The 20,692-nt window shown below is 44.8% G+C and overlaps 1 protein-coding gene across 4 annotated transcripts in view; it reads left to right on the top strand.

Moving 5' to 3' along the window:
- glceb (glucuronic acid epimerase b) overlaps positions 1 to 20,692 on the top strand; it is a 64,674-nt gene that overhangs the window by 29,040 nt on the left and 14,942 nt on the right. For 3 of the 4 annotated variants that reach the window (XM_081705889.1, XM_081705888.1, XM_035520724.2), the window contains one exon: positions 16,186 to 16,278. The gene's annotated coding sequence lies outside the window, so the exon portion shown is untranslated. Of the gene's footprint in view, positions 1 to 16,185; positions 16,279 to 18,494; positions 20,530 to 20,692 lie in introns of those variants that run through there. The other variant, XM_081705890.1, reaches the window with a different exon arrangement.

The following is a 20,692-nucleotide window of genomic DNA, read 5'->3' as shown; positions in this document are numbered from 1 at the left end:
CTTGGATGCCCTCATTGACTGAAGGGCCAGCCAAAGAGCAGCACCAGCAGGCCCGCCGCCAACGGCACTAATCCAGCGCTGCCTCGCCTCGCCTCTACACAGCCGTGTTTAAAGGAAACACGAGAGAGAACTTGCTGTATCCTAGTCGTGACACAAAGCACTATGAATGTAAAGGGCGCTAATGGATTTCGGGCATCCAAGATCAATAAAACCTGGAGAGAGCAAAGGTTTATAGCGTGCTTGTAATCAATATGCCAGCTGTGTTGCAGATTTTTATTTATTTATTGTGAAACGGATGACTGGTGGTTTTATGGGGGAGAGAGAAAAGTACAGCCTTTTGTACCAGACCAATGTGTATTTCTGTTAAGTGAAAATTGTCTCGCGCAATAGATATTCTCTCATTTTATTTGTGTCTGAGACACTATCAGGAGGTGCACCTTTTGAAAAGGTGACCCCATTTTGCTTTCGTTCCTGAAGGTAATGTAGTACACAGAGGATGCCGTGTTAAGTGATTTGTCACATTGTTCACCAGACGTAACACTTGCTAGCCCCACCCTTTAAAAAAAACCAAACAAACTGCAGACTGTGCTTTGAGCCCTGGAGTACAATCAGCGCTAAAGTCAAATGGCCTTATCAGTGAAATAAGTATTCATTCATTTAGCTTTTGTCTTTTTGAGTACACAGGAAGTGTTGAATGTTTGTATGGTTAAGAAATCACTGTTGATGGTTGATCACATACCATAGACATACCAAATTGGTGTGTTCCATGATGATCCACCAGATTGGCTCTGCAGCCATTGGATGAATGTCTTATCTCCTCTAAAACACAACCTATGCCATGTTTCAACATGGAAAGATTTTTCTTGTTCATATTTAACGTTTTAACATTGTCTGTCTGTAATCCTAATTTAAGATTGGCTCCACTTACTAATGCTTTGTTGAATGTCCTTTGAGAGTACATGTGTGTCCAGTATATAGTCTAACAATATCCTATAACACTTGTGTGCCTATACCTGAGAGTATTTTGCCATGAGTTAGATGTTTGTTCGAGGATTCTCTGTTTAATATGTGAAATGACTCGCTATAGTAATAGATACATTGCTGCTTGGTTTTCCGTTGTTTTCCCCTCTTCTTAACTATCCTCCAGAAGTTAATTTTGGCATAGCTAAGCTTGATGCTTCTCTGATTATTAGTGTCATTTATGGCTTGTTTTACTTGCACTGGTGCTTTTTTGGTCCTTATCAGGCACCCGTTTCAGACCTCAGCTTCAAATTGCCATTTTGTTCACATAATTCAACAATAAATTAAAAACAAAAGGCCAAAAAATAAGAAACCGTGGAATGGCTAATTGATACTGTTCTTACAGTGCCCTAAAGCATTGTTGAAAATATAAAAATGTGAGCTGTGATATCTGACTCCTCTAATATGGTTGAAACTGGAGCTTTAAACTAAAGCTGACTGACTGTAATGTATCCCTCGTCATCCTTGTGCCTTTTCAAATGCAGCACACTGAAGAACAGAAGCAAAGCAAGAGGTAAATATTGACCATTTCTCTCCATACTGGTTTGGAGCTCACTTTAATTTGAAGTGAGAGGCTGAGAGGCTGGTTAGTTGTTTGTCCTTTGCAGTGGTACAGGGGGGAGGGTTGTCCCATTTACAGGCTATGGCACCAAAATCCTACTGATGTCACTTTAACGTCCCTTTTTCAAGTGTTTATTGGTGGCTCTTGATCTGAGCACTTCTTTGCACAAAGATCTTTCTGTTGCGTGCCTTGGCTCCAAGCTTTTGTCACCATTACACCAGTGCTAGTTTTTGAAAGCCAATGTGCCCACCTAGCAACAGCTTCTGGAAACTGCCTTATTACTTGATGAATTGCATTGGGCCTTCTCTGAGATTCTGCCCTTTCCATTTCTTACCCTCGGCTCTCATTGCCCATTTATTTGGTCGTTTTAGCACTGTACTTTCTACTTCCTTGCACTCCAAAAGTTAGCCATTTACTTTTTCCAATTTTTGCTGCTGGCCTTGGTTACTTTACTCATCTGGTTTCTGGGCCGAAGCAGCGTCTTTGCCTTTTTAAATTGAGTGTAAGCAAAGATGTTTGCCTCATTTTTGCGGTTTGTTTTTGAACTATGAACAAGTCTGTTTTAGTCCTTTTTAAAACATAAATGCAACATAGCAGTGCAACATAGCAGAAGAAACCTCTTGGTAAAGTTCTGGGATCATTACTCTGACCCTTTCAAGCACTGTGGCTTCTCATTTGGTGTGGCTACCACATAAGGATCATGTCTTTGTAGTTTCGTCAGTGTGCCCTCTTTTCTTTGCTTGTGGGTACTTGGTGTCAGGTTGTGCTTACACAGTGTCAGGAGGTCTGCAGGGGTCTTTAGTGCTTGGCTGCCCGGGTTTGTTCATCGTGGCGATTGAACTCCTTGCTGTGTCACACCAAGGGCACCTCCTGCCTCCTCTCTTGCTCGCGCACACACACACGCGCACACGCGCGCATGCACACACACACACACACACATATATATTTTATACATATATATCCTCGTATGGCCTCTCCTAATTCCAGTCCAAAAAGCACAAAGCCCTCCACCATCTAGAAATCATCCTGTTCTTCTGCTCAGGGAGCCAAAGGAGAATGTGTAATTGTAACTGTCCTATTTTCCTCTGTAGTTTATGATAGTAACTATCAAATGAACAAAGACAATTTTCCTCCTCAAAGTTGCTATTATTCTTTGGCAGCACTGGGCCTGGCCAGACTTATTTGGTGTGTGCCAGCTTTGTGAAGCAGCCAGAACGAGGGTGGTGATCAGACTTGCTTCTCAGGGAGAGGTAGGCTTCTCTCATTGGCCTGCTGTGCTCCCTGCTGTCCAATAAGCTGCCAGACTTTTGACATGGCTGTTGGACATGTCTCACCCCACCTGCTCCCTTCTTGTGCCCAGCTGAGATCGGGTCTGTAAGGCTTTGGATCAATCTCAAATCTTTCATTTTAGCACTGTTTACTGTTCCCTCCAAGGGTTTTCTTCCAGAAGAATCATAAGTGTCCTCCAGAACTTCACTTTCTTATCCGTTAGTCAACTGCTGATTTAAACTCTGGCAGGTTCAGCTTTATTCCTTACTGAATACCTCAAACAGCAGTGATCTCTGGAAGCCATCCTGTCTGTGATTTTTATGAGCAAATAGATTTCCCTGCCCCCATCATCAGTTCAGTGTTCACATTCTTTGAGCTTGTCTTCAGGTTTACGCTGGTAGCTACATTCCGAAGCAGACACCAAATAGACTTTTCAGTGGAAAGTGGAATTTTAAAGACCAATGTTTGCACTTCCTAAATTGAAGTTTTATGGCAGTAAAGGCAGCACCTGTCCCTGATCTCAGCCAGTGTCTGATTCCCCACACCCACCCCCCCAGTTTTGGAAATGGGAACACGCCAATCTGGTATATTGAAGTCTGCAGCTGTTGGCCTTTGCTTTGACCCATGCTGTGACTGGAGTCGTCAAGGGCAATTATCTAGAACCTTCTCAGCTTCCCTAGTTGAGCAGGGGGAAAAATCCGAGGACGCCTGTCCCATGGCAGCCCATGTGCTTCAGCTGTGCTTGATGATCAGGGAGTGACTTCATGGCCTCAGCAGCACAAAGTGGCCAGAAACTCTGTAATGGAATTTTAATTGTACCCAGTTTGATTGCAGCTCAGAAGGTCTTATGTAAGCTGGTTCCTGTGTAGGTAACTTGGGACCAGTGTTTGCCAGTGGGTCAGTGATGAGACCCTTAGCAGCTCTTTTGCTTAACATTCATAGACAATGCTGTCACATTTTCCACAGACACATTTTAACCTTAGCATGGGTGAACTCCAAGACATGACAAATTTTTAACAGATATTTGTCAGTGATCATAAAGCAAGCTTTTTGCTTGAACCAAGTTTTGTAGTAGCTTAATATAGTAGACTATCCACCACAACGCTACTGGCCTTATTTAGTTTGCATGGTAGAGCTGATGTAAAATACATGTCTGTTCTATGCTTTACCCCTGTTTACTTTATTATGAAGTAATTATCTTCTTCCTTGCCTGGTCTTCCTGTTTTGTTTTGTTTTTCTTCCTCCCCTCTTACTCTTTTCCTATTGAGAAAAGCCTCAAAAATCTCATATATGAAAAAAAGAACTGTTCAGGGAACAGTTGTCCCAGTCATAAAGTTGAGTGAGCAGAAGTAATATAGGTCCCTGTGGAGTCAGGTTTCACACAATCACAGATTTGATGGAATTCACAAGCAAAAATAGAATTTCCATTCCAACGTTTACTGAAAGGTGCAGGAATAACATTCTTGCGTAGCTGCTATGATTGGCATGCAAATAAAGTGGTGGTGTGTTTTAGTTCCAGTAGAATATGTTGGCATGACTACAACACGTCAACGTGACAGTCAACCGAAATATCACAAGCGACACACACACACACACACACACACACAAAAAAAAAAAAAACCTCCGAAAAATTCAGCCAAGTTTACGGCTCAACAGTCCCCAAATGACTAAATAAGTTTGGTCAGAAATAGCTATATTTTACATTTACTTTCCTCTGAGCTAACATAACTGAGAGGAGCTTTATTAAATCCAAAACATGGCTAATAGACTAGGGTTTTTTTCAATGACAGACTTTTAATAGAGATACCCATCAAATATACGACCACTGTATAGGCCTACGTGGAGATTTAAAGAACGGGAATGCAAGGCCAAAAAAGCAGAATGTTTATGCTTTACAAAATGTCAAAATACTGGAATTTGACTTCAAAATGTCACTGTTTTTGTTTATGAAGTCCTAAATAAGAGCATTTTTCAGTGAATTAGATTTATATTAAGTATGTTGATTTTGTGTTGTAGAGTTTGTTAGGTTTTCTGCATATAAACAAAATATAAATTACATGTAGAAATTTAAGACTAAATTGGAGAGAAAATATAATGGAATCCACAGAGCACTATTAATATACACACAACAAAACAAACCTGTTAGTAAAGTGCACATGTTTACAATATGACCAGATGTCAAAATAAATTGGAATCAAACAAGTTATAATTACACTTCTTCAAACATCAACTGAGTTGAGAGAACCTGGTATCCTTTAATTAGCTCAAGGAGAACAGTTAGGTGGAATAGAAGAGTTCTGTGTAATTATGCATGGTTATGAAGTCATTATAATCAGATCCCAAATCTTTGGTAATGTATGCAGATGGGAAGTTTATAATGTGATATGAGTCCTAATTCCACACTTCTTTGCATCCGATTTAAGCTCAGCTTCTTTCAGGCGAAGAGTACCCCATCCCCAGTGCATTTACGGCATTCAGCTGATGCTTTTATCCTAAAAAACTTACATTTATGACTGAATACAACTGAGGGTTAAGGGCCTTGCTCATTAACCTTCTGATTACTAGTCAGGTACCTTAACCACTGAGTTACCGCTGCCCAGTATGGTGTTTTTACATTTTCCGGGCGGGGGGAGGGGCTCAGACAATCAGAAATGTCACACTGCTCCCTGGAGCAAGTAAAACTTGTGATAATGATGCACATTATGCTATGAGCTTTGGAATGAAATGAGTTGAAATGGAACAAAACAGTGGTTATGGAAATGGTAACCCTTCAGACTTCATAATAACATCATAAGAAAGTGTTCTTGGGTGGAATAGAGAAAAATAAATAATTTTTGTTCAGAAACAACTTATGCAATTTGCGTAAATTATTTAAATAATTTCTTATTCAAATGTATAATTCAAGTTCAAATAAAATGTCTCTTAAAGGAAAAGAATGAAAATGAACTCCAAAAACAACAGCACACCATTGAGCGACCAACAGTAGCTGAAACAATCGCTGCCATCGAGCATGTTCCACTGACGCACTTTCTTGTTTTTAAATCAATCAAAAGCAAGAGTGGTTTGTCCTGCTTCCAGCAACCCAAAAACTGTGAGCCATGACAAAGAGAATGGACACAATCACCACTCTAGTGGAATACATTGACCATTTCAACAACAAAAAAATAAATTCCTTTTTTTGTGGTATTTTCTTAAAAGGAAGTTGACACTGGCAAACCAATTAGCTCTGTATGCTATAAAGCTATTAAAATTGTAGTGAAGTGCACACTACAGAAACGGGATCTTTTAGACAGAGGTCCTTCATCAGCTCTGTAAGCAAAGTGCTTTAAAGTTCTTGCCTGGCTGATGAAGGACCTCTGTCAGAAATCTTTCTCTCTCTTTGGAAACCTTGTGTATTTCGCTACAGTTTTCAATCTCTATTTTTCATCTTTTTCTACAGCACACAGCAGTTGCTAACACTCTCGTGCTCTCTGTGTGTGTGTGTGTGTGTGTGTGTGTGTGTGTGTGTGTGTGTGTGTGTGTGTGTGTGTGTGTGTGTGTGTGTGTGAGAATACATATAATGTGTTTAATTACATACTATGGTGTAGAGAATAAATTTTTAAATGTTTATTTATTTATTTATTTATTTAATTTTTTTGCACAGTTGTGAGGTGGTTGGAGAGAGTATCTTTGAGGTACTACATTCAGCCTGATTATGCACACACACACGATCTTCCCTGTGGCCTTTGTGTCTCTCCAGCTCTTTGACATGTTGCAGCACTTCAAGGTCATAAGATCACCATTTGTCACTACTTCCATGCACAAAAGGTCCATCCTCAGGGACTCATTGCTCCGCTCTCCAAGTCTGAGCTAGTTAGTTTGATCTTTCAGAACAGAATTTCATTTTATAAGATATATGGTGGCACAGTTGAAACTTTTCTTGAGTTTCATCTTAGCAGTATGAGCTTGAAGACATCTGTTGAGGGATGTCATGACCATAACTAGAGTAAGAAGGCAAAGCCTAGGGGCTATTTTGAGACATGCATGTATGCATGCATACGTGCACACACAGTCATTGCACATGTGTCCTACAGGTCTGTAATGTGTTACTGGGATTTCTCCACATTAACCCTTTCTTTGCTGGTTCCAACTCCTACAGAGGCTGAGTAGGTGGGGTCATGTACATTACTTATTTATTTATGTTTTTATTTAATGCATGATGCTAACCTTGAATGTCCTCTAATCCTCCTGTACCAAGAAAAAAATTTTTTTTCCCTTGCTGGTATGGTCTTGATTTATAGTGGTTCCATTGAACTGAATTAGTTTAAGCTATTTCTTCAGATAAGGCATAGTTTAATGAAGTCTTTTAACACCTTTACTGACGTGATTGAAATAAAACCGTCAAGAGAACTTGAGAAGAGTTCCTCTCCTAGGAGCCTTCAGCTGTTTCTCCTTTTTTATCCTACATGCACATGTCTGCTCAGGGTTGGTCTTTACTTGTTTCCCATGCATATGTGCACACACTAGCTAGGCTAGTTTAATGACCAGAAACCTCAAATTTGACATGGATGCCTGGTTACCGAATTCAATATACATCTGTCTGTCTCTTTTGCTTCCGCGTAAACACCCACTCACACGCAAGCGTGCGCTTGCTTCAAACAAACGAACGTGCCTTTGTACTGTGCAGCTCTGCTAGTCCCCAGTCTGGAGCAGGCTCTCACAGCACCAGTAGCTCCACACATTCCTGTCCGCAATCCCACTGAAGAGGAGCGACACCTTTTACTGTCTGCTAATTTTGGAGTCTGCTCTGAAAAACCTTTTAGACCAGAGAGAGCAGGTTTTCTTTAAGTTTTGTTTGTTTGTTTGTTTGTTTGTTTACTTGCTTGCTTTCATTTTGTAAATGTTTTTATTATTTTTTTTAATTGTTTTACACTGGAGAGCAGATTGGATTTCATTTTGCACTTGGTGCAATTCACATCAAAGCAGACTCAGAAAGGACTCTGGATGCAGGTCTCGGTGGAGTTAGGCTGGTAATATCATGTTTGTGGTTGGTTGTTTATTTTCTGGATTGCTAGGTTCTGGGGTTGCGCTGTAGTGCCAGCTGCCTTCAAATATGTGGCTGGGATCACAGGCTGCTTAGAAGCAGGTAGTAGGAAAGAAAAACTCACCGGTTTTGAGTGCTTTTTTTAAAAGACCCAAGGAACATAAAATGTTACATTTTTTTATGGTACTAAACTTGTGTTGTATGTTTCATATAGCACATAAATTATGATAACATTGCTCAAAAACATCTAAATCAGTTTTATTTGATATACTAGGACTCTGCCCAGATTGATTCCAATGAGCATGCTTGATTGACAGCCCACTGTTAGTGTTGCAACCTGCTACTCTCCTCAAGCAGACTTGAATTATAATGGTTCAAGCATGGAGCATTGGAATCATACAACCATACATGTACAAAACAACCAATGAGGAGTTTGCAAATAATTCTCACCTTCTGCTACTAGTCAAGTCACGTTCTCAGGTTTTGATAGAATGGTAGGTTTTTATGTTTTTGATCAGGATGAAAAAGAAACCATAGACTTGGACACATGGCATACCTCAGTGAAAGATTACTTGGATTTCACTGCAAAATAACAGTTTAGCATTAACTATATTCAGAATTTCCTATAGCTAATGTTGGTGTAGCCTTCACTCAGTAAAGCTTATGCAAGCTTTACCTTGCATCAAGACCACACATATTGCATTGAAATAGAAAACGTCTAGTGAAATAAATCAATAACCTTCTGGAATTTAGAATGCGATTTGTCGGACATCCTTTGTATATGTCTAAAAGGGCCAGAAGCAGCTAATAATGAGAAAAACAAGTCAGAGTTGCCCTGGGCTTTAAGATTTTAATCAGTTGAGAGTGTGGAGAATGTAAGTTTTAATAACCTACAGATTCCCTCTAGCCATTAGTTATTAATCCAGCCTACACGGTAACCACATATCCTTCATGCATACTCATCCACGCTACCATGCCTCTTAAAACACTGGCCACTGTGTTGGGTACACCTGTCTTGCATGTGGTTAATAGACTGTAGCTCATCTGTTGCTCTGCATTATTAGTCAGCCACACTCTGCTCCATTCGACAGCGCTGCATGTGTGCTCCCGCGGTGCAGCGGCACCCGTCTGCTCTGGTTAGCTAGCTCCCGCCAGGCCGTCCAGTTCCCCCTTCTGGAATTCTCCCGTGCTCACCTCCTGTGTATCCAGCTCCGGGGCTGGATCTGCACCGTCTCGCCAGGACACGCAGCCGCGCCCAAGTGCCCGAGGGAGGACTTTCACCCCTGACCTCAGCAGTGCCGGGTAGAGGCGGTTCGATGCCCTGCGCGAGCGTCACGTTGGAAGGGACCTGCAGTGTGTCTGTAGAAAACGCATGCTCGAGTCCCTTTCTCTTCACCTTTGTGATCTCTCTCATATCGAAGTGTTTTTTTTTTTTTTTTTTTTTGTTTTTAAAGGTCTAATGATTAATTTGGTGTAATCCGCTCTCTGTCGGGAGCGTATGGCAGGAGATTATCAGGGATTGCAGCGCCGTGGCCGTGCAGATTGGGCCTGGCTCACGCTGCCAGTGTTTGCGCTGCCGCTTGTCGGATTCACACTGTTGCTGCCACTCATGCTTGGCCTGTGTGAACTTGCCATATGCTGAACGCTAGCAGCATACCCAAGGCTTTAGACAGAAAACCCCATATGTTTGATGTTTAATACACAGTTTTCTAGTCATTTATCGAATTCCCAAAGAGACACCAAATCTTAACTTATTTTGGCTATTGGTTTCTATGTTAGGAAACTCATTCTGTGCTGATTTTCTGTGTCAGTAATCCTTTATGGAGAAATTATGCATGACTGCAGATGTCGTATCTGATCTTGAAGCTGTTATGTTGATCATTCTTCACTCACGTCTCTACAGGTTTGTTGCAAGTCACGTGAACAAGAAAGTGTCATCGACTTTGATGCCATTGTCAACTCCGTATTTATTTTTGCAGCAACTGATGCCCCGCCCCTTCCCCTTGTACTGCGCGAGAGCGTTTGTTCTGTCCTTTCTGTTCTCAGCCACAGTAAGTAGATCTGCAGTCTGTTCTCTCCGCGCCCAAGCAGGCCTGTTGTAAAGTACCGACCGCACGCATCACCGTCTCCACGACTCCTCAGACACGGTGACAGATCCATCAGTCATTGTTCTGCGCCTGTCCGCCTCAGCCTTGTTCTTGAAGTGGAGTGCATTAAGACTGAGGCTGAAACATCGCATAATTGCCACTGAAAGTGCAGATTGAACCAGTGCATCAAGTTCATTGCCTCTTTAGATCTGGTGATGCGTTAAACCGAATGGCCCCAAGTCCTTTAGTCGGCCTCCTTTCCTCTCCTCCGTATTTAATCGTAAATGATTTTCTAAATGGATCACTTTTATTCCGCTCTCCCTCTAATCTCACGGTATAAAGGAGCTGCTGGCTTCTGTATAATCAGTGCTTAAAATCAGTGGGACTCGGCTCCGTTGTTGTTGTTGTTGTTGTGCTTTTGTTTTAAGCACACAAATGAAAGGAGTCCCATACGGATCCGTCTAACCATGTGCGCTTCCTGTTCCTGTTCCAAGAGTGCCTGCCTTTTTCATTATGGATACATGGAGGATCCATTGGTTCGCCGTTTTCCAAAATGCGATGGGGAGTCGGTTTCCAGTTTGTCAGAGCCAGGCTTGCTCCCATGCTGCTGCTGCTGCTGCTGCTGGTTAGTGGGAGGAAGACTGCGGAGAGATTGATGAAGGCGTGCTTCCGGCAGCCTGCTGCAGGTCATTGACAGTCCTTGTGTTTCAGATCTGGAGGAGGAGTGATAGATGTCCTGAAACACCTCTCATCCCACTCTCTCTCTGTCTGCTTCTTTCTTTTTCTCTACCTCTGTCTCTGTTTGTCTCCCCTGTCTTGTCTTTCTCTCTCTCTCTCTCTCTCCCTCTCTCCCTCTCTCTCTCCCCATCCCTCCTTCTTCCCCCCCCCTCTCTCTCTCTTCTTGTGGAGGATGAATCATAACTCCTGATATGAAAGGGAAGCCTTTGATTAGTGAATAATATCTTGTGCATATGCGCAGTTCAGATGTGGGTGAAATACCCCCCCACTCCTCTCGAGACTCTTCCTCATCTTCACTGCTCAACGGAGATGGCATCACATCGCGAGGCTTTTTGAAGCTCTCCCTCCCTGTCATCGTCGGCAGGCTTCAGCTTTCGCACGTCGGCCACTTAATATTCCAGACTAGTTGGCGGGTCCTTTCAGAAACCAACAAGGTGCAGCGGTTGCAGGGGCTGGCCTTTTATGCACTGACAGCTGGCTGAGGGCCGCCCGCGCTCACTCCTACCGTGGAGGCTGCAGACGCTGTCAAACAGCGTCTCTCCTGTGTGCGCCTCCCTGCAAGAGCTGCCGAAACGTTTAGCCCATGCGAACCGCTCGTTCGGCATCGCTGCATGGTCACGGGCGTGCGCCCAGCAGCCGGGCAGCGGACCACGGCCCTCTCAGACACTCGACTCCTGCCACGGCTCGCCGCTTTCTCCACTGAGGGGGGGCCCCCAGCTTTGAAATCCCAGCCTCCTCTGGTTCCGGCTGCCAGCATGGAGCGACGTGGCAGGTCCAGCCCTGACTTACAATTCCCTACAGCTTTTGAAGGCTTGTGCCCCAGGGGCAGCGTGCTGGTTTCAACACACCACCAGATCAGCCCTGACAGGGCAGCACCCTCCCCTGGGCCGCTTTTCTCCTGGGGCTCCACCTACACCGCCCAGATCAGAGGCTTCCCGAAACGGCTTTGTTTGCATGGACTTCATTGGGCGTTCGTTAGTGTCCGGCAGACTGGCGCCAACGAGCTCCCTCGGGCAGAAGGTCTGGATCCAATCTGCGACTTCCTGCTTGTATTGTTGGTGTGATCGTGAATGTCGGATTTGGCTGGCTGAGTGGCAGCAGCTCGGCGCAGAACATCTGGAGGCGCGTGGGCGGAGGTGAGCAAAGCGTGGGGGGGGGGGTGTGGAGACATGGAAGATGCGTGGGGGGGTGGGGGTCAGGGAGGGGGGCAGTCAGGGAGAGTGGAGTGAAGGAGAGGAAGAGCATCTGCTTGCCTTAAGAGACAGCAGAGGCAGTGTTGGAGTCAACAGGCTCTAGCCCACCATGGACACTCGAGGCTTATCGTCACCTCCGAGGGCAGGGAGAGAAAGGCAGATGTCTGAAGGGAGAGGGAGAAGGAGAGAGAGAAGGGGGGGGGGAAACGTGAGAGATGGCTAGTGGCTGAGGAGAGAGAGAGACAGAGAGAGACAGAGACGCACCCAAATGTATGCAAAGTCTGTCAGAGAAGTGTAAGAATTGGCCAGGCTAGCCCCGTATCCTTGAGAGGCGCTGACGGGGCCGCCACGTCTCCCCCCACAGTGCCACTTCAGCCTCTCACACCCGCATTGTTCCCATAATCCAGTGTGACAGGACAGGCTGCTTTTCCAGGGACAGAGGGCCCGACCAGGGAGGTGGGTGCAGACGCATCCCGGGGGCCACTTCTAGGACGATAAAGTGAAGAGCAGGGCCCTCCCGACATCTCTGCAGAGCTACACAAAGAGGCCTTTCTCTTCTTTGATATGGCAACGTCATGGTGGTTTTACCCTCAGCCTTTTGAAGGGCCTTTCTGGCAAGACGATGAAGAAATTGATGGTTTGCGCCCCAGTCGCTCTCCAGTGCATACTGTGCGGGACCGTTCGCTTTCTCGGTGTCGCTTCCCGTTAAGATTTTTTTTTTTAAACGGAGACATTAGACCTTCCGAACGCTTCCATTCTGAGCCCAAATTGGCCAGCGCCTGCATTAAGCCATTTCCAGCCAGACCTCCCGTACTGGCACCATATCTGCCAGGCTGCTATAAATCAAGGATGAGGCAGATTCCAGTTCCCTTTCATGCTCACATGTATTATTGAAGCAGCTGTATTTTATGCAGAACAGAAATTAGCTGCGAAAGACAGCTCTTCCGCCCCTGACTTTACCATGGTCCGATCGAGTGGGCGCAGAGACCTAAAAACTTGCTTCGTCATTGGACAGTTCAAGGCCTCAAGGCCAGTGATTGTCCGCTTGTTCTCTCGCTCGCTCTCTCATGCTCACTCACGATCTCTCTCTCTCTCTTGCCCTCTCTCTCTCTCTCTCGCCCTCCCTCTCTCTCTCTTGCCCTCCCTCCCTCTCTCTCTCTCTCTCTCTCTCTCTCTCTCTCTCTCTCCCTCTCTCTCTCTCTTGCCTGCATATTTTCCCAGCGCTGTTGTGCTGCTTTAGTAAGATGAGCCAGTGCCTGTTTTCTGTCCTCGCCTGCCTTCTCCGCTGTGGCCATTATACATTCATATAGACTTGACAACATGAATGCATTACATCGCCGCCTGCCTGTCTGCGAGATTCGTCTCTACCTCCTGGCTAATAAGCTTTTACAGCAGCATGGAGTGGAGATCTCTCTCTCTCTCTCTCTCTCTCTCTCTCTCTCTCTCTCTCTCTCTCTCTCTCTCTCTCTCTTTCTGTCTGTCTGCGGAAACAGCTCTCAGTATCCTTGTCTCAGCTGTAGTTGAAATACCCCTATGAATCTTTAATGACTATGTCCTCTGGAAAACAGGAATGGAATGATGGGCTGATTTGATGCGATTGTATTTGTATACAGCACACTAACCTCCAAAATCGCTCCTGAGATGTTGAGGGTATTTTGCTTAGAAGGGTGGAAACAAAGGATGATTTTCTCTTAATTGTCCTTGTATTTACGACCTCATTGTCTGCAATCAGATGGTATGTGTGTGCGTGCGTGCCTGTGTGTACGCAGATTTATTCAGACTGATTATTCTGTCTCCAGCTTCATTTGTATCCAAGAATGGTAGATGTGTAAAAACATGAATCAGTCGTGATTTTGCAGAAGTTCTTGTTGGAGTCTGTCCAGACAGCACAGCAGGAAGCTGAAGTGAGATGTTCCTTTCTCTACAACAAGGAACTCCCTGGATGGGAACAGATGCTGGAACATTTTTCCTCTTTCTCTATAGATACCTGTCTGTCAGTGAGATGCATGGCTCCTTCTTTTCCTTTGATCTTTCTGCGTTTTAGTCTGTTTGGGTTAAGAGTAATCTCAGCGGCTTATGATACAGTGCAGTGCCTCGTACCATTTAGTGCACGGGATGAAACGGAGTTTCTTTCTTGTCCAAACGCATGTGAATGTTACTGTTTCTCGTGTAGAACCCCGGATGGGCCCCAGGTTTAAAGCCATTCCACTCCGTTGCTGTATTGATGGTGTTGAGCTGTAAGCATTAGCATGTTTCCTCCTTGTCTTTGTCTTGTAAATAAGTGCAGCGCTCCTTAGAGGGGACACTTGCAGCAGTCCGTCCAGATGCACATACCACAGCAACAGCTAGCTCTCTGGAAACTGCCACGTTAGCATGCCGAGCTCTTTCTTGCGCGCTCTCGCTCTCCCTCCCCCCCCTCTCTCTCTGCGTGTGCGTGTAGGTGTGTGTGGACTGTATCATTTTCTTGTTAAGATGGTCATACCAAAGCCTATTCAACTGTATCTAAACCTCACTGTCCCTTTTTCACACAATCTTGTGTCTGTAGTACTTCATTGCAGAAGTGCCTTGACTTGAGTGCAGGCGGCGACTGAAAGGATGCTCACTTTGCATGAGATCAGTGTTGTCGTGAATACAAGTCATACTTTAGCCTCTTATCGTCATACGTGCTGAGAGCTGCTCCCGCCTCATCTCTAAAACGCAGCATTTTACGCGGCGCTGTCGCGCTCCAGAGCCTCGCGTCGGCTTTCTGCACAAATTTACAGCTCGTTAAGCCCCAATCCCACCGAACGAAGCCTCGCTAAAGCCCACACGGCCCGGCCCCACCCACCCGAACCTCCTCGGCTCACTGAGTGCGGACTGCTGGGGTGAGCGTGCACGAGAGCGTGCACGTGAGTCTGCGGGCACAGCTGGCGCTGACCAGTCTAGCACACAACCACTGCCCACCTCTGCGAGGTCCACTCTGGGACAGTATCCACGTCCCATCCTTATGGACCGGGCTTCGGAAACAGCCGTGACTCTGCGTCCGTGATCCCTCCGTGAGACATGGTCTGCGTGGACTTGCATGAACCTGCAGCGCAGCCCTGGTCTAGTGGGAGCAGTGTGGTGAATTTGCCGTGCACTAAGTGAAATGAAATATCCCCTGTTGTCCTGGATGTCCGCAATGCAGCGGACTGGTGGTCAGTCGTGATAACCAAGTGCATCTCTCTGGGTTTCCTGGAAAACTCATTTTTACTGCAAATTCAGTAACTGGTGCTGAATCTCCGCAGCCGAATCACCATCTTATTTCCCTCCACTTGTCTCATTCATATAATACAATTATCCTGGGCGTTCCGGCAACAGCCCTGTATCTGACAGACTGTTATAAGCTTCCTAATACCTGACTTAACCTAAGTGCTTTGTCGATACACTCATTTCACTTCATAAGAAAAGAAAAGGGAAAGGATCGATATGCACTTTGTGACACGATTTAGTCTTGTTTCTTTCGTTTAATAGCCGTCCCCTTGCTTGCTGGTGGGAGTTTATACATGTTGGAGATTAATTGTGGGGTGAGAAGTGCACAACGGGGTTCACACGCCAGCACCTTAAAGACCTGGCTGTCGGCAGGCCTTACATTTATCACACGCCGCACAATTATAAATATGAATTTGTTCCGCCGCCGTTGTTTACGGCCTGTTTTTAAAGCGTCCGAGTACAACGCACCCCGACGTGAAAGCCTTCTGTTGATGCCTGCTCGAGTGCTGTCACAGCACTTTATTTTAATCTGCCTTCTAAAACATTTTATTTATGGCTAAGTACCTTTTGTAGATTTGACAGAGATCCATGCTCATTCATGGCTTATTATAAAACCGTGTGTGTGCGCGTGTGTGTGTGCGCGTGTGTGTGTGCGCGCGTGTGTGTGTAAAACTCATTAAAGCTGGACTAGAACATGGCTGTCTGAAACAGCAGAGTCTACAGTTACTGCTTTTGATAAAAACATGTGAAACTAATATTTGTCTAAACACTTTCACCATGTAGGCTGAATTCCAGAGAAACCTCTAATGTAGTCTTCTTGAAGGTGAACACCAGATAGTTAATCATCCCAGAGATGGCCCAAAGGAATTTAATCCTGAACTCAGGCTGATGGGATACCTGTTGGAATTAATGCCTTCAGAGGTGCTAAATGCCTGCACGCTTGATGAAACAGAAGTGGTGCCGTTTTACATGGCTGTGGTTTTGTTTCCCCTGAAGTGCCATTTCTCAGCAGGCCTCGCTCTTCCGCTGTGTCACTCCCCCGCTGTGGTGTTGTCGTTGCAGGTCCGGAGGAGAGCACTCCTCGGAGAACACGTCCGGATGCACTAATCCAGAAGTCTGAACAGGCGGCACAGGAGATGAGGCCAGGGTAGCGGGGTAAGGCTTCTCGCGCGCGCGCGCGCACACACACACACACACACACACACACACACACACACACACACACGTTACCTCTGCTTCTCTGGACACGGACTAGCCAAAGAGAAGAAAACTGAAGAGAAAGAAGGTGTAGTGATGTAATGTAGCCAGTGATGGAAGGGTAGATCGTGAGTGCGTGGAGAGATACTTGATGCAGACAGTCTCAGGCCAAGCCCTGATGTGTCTTAATGTTCATAGATGGGTAGATTTCTCCAAGGAAAAGGGGGGGGGGGGGTTCTGGAAACAACAGAAGCTCTGTTGATTAGTGTAGCTTGGCCAGGGTTCTCCAGGAGAAAACCACAGTGTTCGCTGGACAGTGTGAAGTCTAATCCTCGCCCTCCCTAGGCGTGTCATGAGCAGGAAACCATTCTGAATCCTCCCTCCATTCTCAGCCTTTATCTTCATGGCCTGCGCACACCGTGAGGCCGTGAGCGCTCCAGAACTGTTCTGGTCTCGTAGCCCTTTCTTAGGATGAGAGTTAGGGCATCTCTCTCTCCTCTCTCTCTCTCTCTCTCTCTCTCTCTCTCGTTTTGCTCAAAGTATTTGCAAATGGGGAGTACAGATCATCACGTCTTCATCAGACAGTTTGTTTCTCTCACATGTCTCATCTTTGGCTGATGAGAAATGTGTTTTAATCCACATCCTCCCCCCCCCGGCCTGTAATATTGTAAGCATTTTGGTAATAACAGCCTTAATCCTCTGTCTGCTGATGAATTGGATGAGGAGCATTAGCTACAAAGCAATTTTCCATGTCCTCCCACTGTTCAAGAAAATATTAAACACTGTTTCATTGGGCATTACTAATTTGAATGGACTCTTTCGTTTGGCCCGTAAAACATTTTTTATTTGTTGGGGAAGGCCCTAGTGATTTATGTGTTTTGGGTTTGTTTGTTTTTTTCCTTCTCAACAGTTGGTTTAATTTAGGATGTACTCTACACACTGCCACATATTCTAGAAATGTCTATGTGTGTTTGTGGCACCACACAATTGCTGTGTGAATTTGTGCTGTAAAGTCGGTCATAACACAGCGAGTGGAAACAAGAAAGAAAGAAGGATCTGGACTTCTGTAGTCTTGGCAGGAAACGGCGTGATTTTCTCTGTTTTACTGTGAAATCTCTTATAGTGACATCTGCTTGTTTGCGGTGGCTGTTTATTTCTCAGCAGAAAGTCTCAGCAAACCTTTATGACTGCTTACAAAAGGCACCAGTCCCTGTTTAAACCTCCAACTTAGTTTTTCTGGCTGTTATTTAATTTTTTTTTTTTTTTTTAAATCAAGAAACAAGTGCACCAGCATGCAAAGTTTCCACAGCAGAGGTTTTAATCATTTAATCCATAATGTACACAACAGAGCTGTAGAATCAAACACAAAGGTTTTGAAATACTAATTGCATTGTTTAGATTATTAACTTATATTGGAATCGGAAAGACTCTTAAATTAGTTAATGTTGAATGGATTTTCAAAAATCATCATCCAATTCCCTACCAATGATATAACGAAATGTTATTCAGAGGAGCCTGCATCTGTCACCTCAAAGTTTCGTGAACTTGGGCATGCGGGTTACTGTGAAAGTTGTACTCTGTATGCAGGGCGCATGTCTAAATGCTGGTGGCCAGGTGTGGCCCAGATACTGTCAGCGTAAGCAACACCGGGGTGATGCCAATCATGACCTGCTACACTGGCCAGCTGTCCCATGGCCAGTGCAGAGTGGCCCTGCCGTAACGCTGTCGTCTGGCAAAAAATACAAACTAATGATACAAGTCTTAATCTGATGTTATAAAACAAGTTTATACTACTTATAAGGCTATAAATGTAGTTCATAAAGGGACTCTTAAAGGTACAGGCAGCACTTTGTTAGCCTATATAAAATGTGTTTATTCCTGTATGGATATTTGACTTGGAAAACAACAGAGATTGTCTGTCTAATTTCAGATTTCAGTGTAATAAACTGGGCATTTTATAAAACACACACACACATACACACACACACACACACACATACATGCATACATACATACACTATATATATATATATATATAACTATTTTATTCATTCAATTATTTATTTTTTAATAATCAAGCCAAATGCCACTTTTGTGTTAAAAGCCTTAATACAATATATGAAATAAATATAAATATAAATATAATGACCTGTCTTATCTACAGCCGTGGGTGTGGGTGGGTGTGTTTGACTCTTTTGTGGAAGTACATCTGTTAATTTAAAAGGGAATGTTGATAAGGTAGCTGAACTGCCTTTCAAATGAATATTAGTTTAAATGATACACAGGCTGTCAAAAGAGCATTATCACTGTGTTCTCTGTGTCTATTATAGTCTGCTTTGTGCCACAAAGGGAAACCAGTAATAGCTTCTTGTTGGCACAGTACTGCCAGTATCAAATTTGTCTGACTAATGAGTCTGGTAATGTTTCGTTTACCAACAAACAGGAGATGGGAATGATTTTCTCCGATTCTGGAATGCATAAACAGAGCTGCTGATAACCTTGAAGGTGGGGGGGGGGGGGTTTCAGATGTTTCCTCGTCTCAAATCAACAGCTGTTGATTCGCTCGATCCTGGCCCCGTCGCTAACGAGCCTCTGAGCAGCAGCAGAAGGTGCTGATCCGTGCATCTGCCCCACCCTCTCTGGGCCGAGTCGCGGAAGTGAGAATATCAGGGGTTTCGTTAGGGCCCGCGCTCCTGAGCTCCTGACAGCTCGACTTCCGTTCCAGCCAGAGGGCAACGCGGTGGGCTTTCAAAGCCGGCCACCATGACTGCTCGGAATAAGACCCATGAGCAAAACTCACCCAGCATGCCATCCAGTAGAATTTGACAAGCACAGAGTTATGCGAACACATTGTGAACACCTTCTGAGACCGTAATTATATTAAACCTATTCCCAATTCAGAACAGCTCAAAAGTCAAGAATTGCAATATCCACATTCTGAGAAATTTATCTCAACTTGGCCCAGTGCCAAGTTCATCTGTTTAGTTTATCCATTTAGATTTGATTATTTTATAATTTCATACGGCTCACTGTGGAAAAGGAAATACTCACACATTTTCTAGCCAGTTAGGTTAATTATATAAACATATGATTAATGTCCATCAAAAATCCTTCTCTGCAGAAATCAGTCATTTCCCAGGCTGTTGTTTCCAGTATTGTGTTCAGCAGTGCTCACAAGCCTTTGCTGACAAAAGCACATGCTGAGTTCTGAAAGATCGTACTTTTCCAGAGCTTGTCCAACATGTCCACAATGCCATGCAGTGGCCAGTGTGAGTCCGCATGCCCTGGACACAGGCCAGGAAACACGGGGCCACAATGCTGCCCATAAATGACTCCACCGCTAAGACCAGGCACATTGTCTCCTGCACCCCCTATTCTATTGTTTTAATTTCATTTATTTATTTATAAATAACAATCATAGTATTATTATTGTTATTGTTATTATTATAGGCTTCTGTCCATTTTAAGACATTCCTAGACCATCTTGGTCTTGATGCCAAGCATAAGGCAGCGGGCTGTTTGCCATCTCCAATGACAAACAAGAGCCAGATTTGTTCCGTCAGTCCCTTCACCCAGTGGCATCTCAGGTTAAAAATAGCTGCGTAGCATTTTACCTTTGGAGGTGCTGTATGTAATGCCTTTCATTCTTCAGAACAATGTTCGCATTAGAATAAATAATCAGCCCCTACTCTCTGCTTACAGTTCGCCCTTCATAATACACTTCCTCCATTAGATCCTTCTCTGGATCCTTTCTTCTTCTTTTTCTCCCCCTTTCCCTGAGCCAAATCGATTGCCATTGCATTCCTGTTTCACACAATAGCCTCTGAAAAACAACAAGCCTGCCAGCGAGAGCTTCCGCGTCCATGAGCCTGTGTCCACAGCCGTAGCTTCTAGGGCTCCCTGCCCTGTTTCTGGCCTGCGGAACGGGGCCTTTCACCGGCTTGGGACGGGTGCTTGGTCTCTGGGGCAGACCTTCCCCCGCCAGGCCTTCCGGCCTGGATGCTCCCAGTTCGCTGTACTCTCTTCGCGCCGTGCCAGCTCCATCTTTCCCTCCACTGGCAGCCATCATCAGCTCACAATACCTCCCGCTGTTCCCAGAGTCAGGGGTGCCAAGATGGAGCCACAGCCTAGGTTGGAAGGTCCATGTCCTCCCCCTTTGTGGGAACCACAGTGCTGGATCTGACATAGCAAGGAGGGCTATGGAAAAAGGTGAGTAGTCACTACATATACGAGTCTCTCCAGACCCAGTGAAACTGGAGCAGGGGAGGAATGAGACGGATATGGTTGCTGAGGGGGCGTGGCCAGTGTCTGGTCACCATGGTGCCGGACAGAATGCATAATGATAGGATTTATGGGTGGGCCATGCTCTTAG

This window comes from Electrophorus electricus, chromosome 23 (genome assembly GCF_041902795.1).
Source record: "Electrophorus electricus isolate QZ-2024a chromosome 23, ASM4190279v1, whole genome shotgun sequence".
Taxonomy (NCBI): Eukaryota; Metazoa; Chordata; class Actinopteri; order Gymnotiformes; family Gymnotidae; genus Electrophorus; species Electrophorus electricus.
Note: the sequence above shows the minus strand (reverse complement) of the source record. Positions and strands in the feature narration are given on the sequence as shown.